The sequence below is a fragment of the Carcharodon carcharias genome, chromosome 8, assembly GCF_017639515.1.
Source record: "Carcharodon carcharias isolate sCarCar2 chromosome 8, sCarCar2.pri, whole genome shotgun sequence".
In the NCBI taxonomy this organism is placed as follows: Eukaryota; Metazoa; Chordata; class Chondrichthyes; order Lamniformes; family Lamnidae; genus Carcharodon; species Carcharodon carcharias.
Window position 1 is genome coordinate 86,327,947 of NC_054474.1, and position 1,960 is coordinate 86,329,906.

Consider the following 1,960-nt stretch of genomic DNA (forward strand, 5'->3'; position numbering starts at 1 on the left):
TTGTGATGTGGATCAAAATCGGACTAGTAACTACATGTAAACTTGTGCAAGAACTGGTTAGGGTAGGGGCATGACATTTTTTAAATGGTACACAAAGTGACTATGCTTATTTTCCAGTACAACAGTTTTGAGAGAGAATGGGGTGGGGGCTACCATCTGAACCATAGCTTGCATTGCAGGAAGAGACATTTTAAGTGACCTAATGATGTACTTTGACGTTAGAGTGGAGAGGAGGGAGGTACTGCAAAGGCTGACAAAACTGCAATAAAAATGAAAGCTGCTGCCTGTAAAGACAAGACAGATTCACCTTTAGGTGTGTCCAGCCATTAAGCTCACATCAAATGAATGTTTTGAGTCTGTATGACTCTTCATCAGAACTAAGAAATATAGAAATGAGGTGAAATATATAAGCTGGTTGAGGAGGGTGGGACAGGTAGAGCTGGATAGAGGGCCAGTGATAGGTGGAGGCAAAGAGATTGCCAAAGATGTCATAGACAAAAGGACAAAGGGGTATTAATGGTGATTATATTATCTAAAGAATGTGTTAATGATAACATTAACGGTAGAAAGCAGGACGAGCAAGGTACAGATAGCCCTGGTGGGGTGGGGGGAAGGGATTGAAATAGGCTAAAAGGTAGAGATAAAACAATGGATGGAAATACATTAAAAAAATAATGGCAATAGCTGGTTGTTGAACACAATATTAAGTCTGGAAGGCTGTAAGGTGCCTAGTGGGAAGATGAGGTGCTGTTCCTCCGGTTTGCATTGAGCTTCATTGGAACATTGCAGCAGGCCAAGGACGGGCATGAAAGCAGGATGGTGTTGAAATGGCAAGCGACAGGGAGGTCTGGGTCGTGCTTGCGGACAGACCGAAGGTGTTCCGCAAAGCGGTCAACCAGTCTGCGTTTGGTCTCTCCAATGTAGAGGAGATCACTTTGGGAGCAACGAATGCAGTAGACTAAATTGAGGGAAGTGCAAGTGAAGTGCTGCTTCACTTGAAAGGAGTGTTTGGGCCCTTGGATGGTGAGGAGGGGGGGAATGTAAAGGGGCAGGTGTTGCACCTTCTGCAGTTGCATGGGAGAGGGTTGAGGTGATGGAGGAGGGGACCAGGGTGTACCGGAGGGAATGATCCCTGTAGAATGCCATCCATTGTTTTATCTTTCAATCCCAACCCCCAGGGCTATCTGTCACTTGCTCGTCCTGCTTTCTACCCTTAATGTCATCACTAGTACATTCCTTAGATATCATCACCAACTCCCCTTTGTCCTTTTGTCTATGACATCTTTGGCAATCTCTTCTTTGCCTCCACCTATCACTGGCCCTCTATCAAGCTCTACCTGTCTCACCCCCCTCAACCAGCTTATATTCCACCTTATTTCTCTATTTCCTTAGTTCTGATGAAGAGTCATACAGACTCGAAACGTTAACTGTATTCCTCTCCGCAGATGCTGTCAGACCTGCTGAGTTTTTCCAGCTATTTTTCTTTTTGTTTCAGATTTCCAGCATCCGTAGTATTTTGCTTTTAAGCTTACATCAATGCAAGTTTGTTTATTGGCAAACAGGCGCTGACCTCTGACACCGCCCCCCCCTCCCCCCCTTTGTCTGGCGCTGACCTCTAACCCCCAGGCGGCTGTCTGGCGCTGACCTCTGACACCGCCTCCCGCCCCGCCTGATGAAAGTCTCTGCAACATATTGACCTCCCCTAACCTTCACGCATCAGGACCCAAAGGCCAGGGTTGCTCATTCGGCGCCAGAATCCTTGAACAAAAACAAGCACATATTTCACAGTATTCGCTTTCCCATCACCTTCCTTGAATTTCAAACCGATTTAGTTTCGGCTGCAGGCCAAGCCGGCTTCGTTTGTGATTCAGTGGGGCCCAAAAAAAAACCCACCTGCTCAGGCACGGTGTAGATGTAAACGTTCGGGGTCCTTCCTTAACAGCCTCCGACTGCATCACCC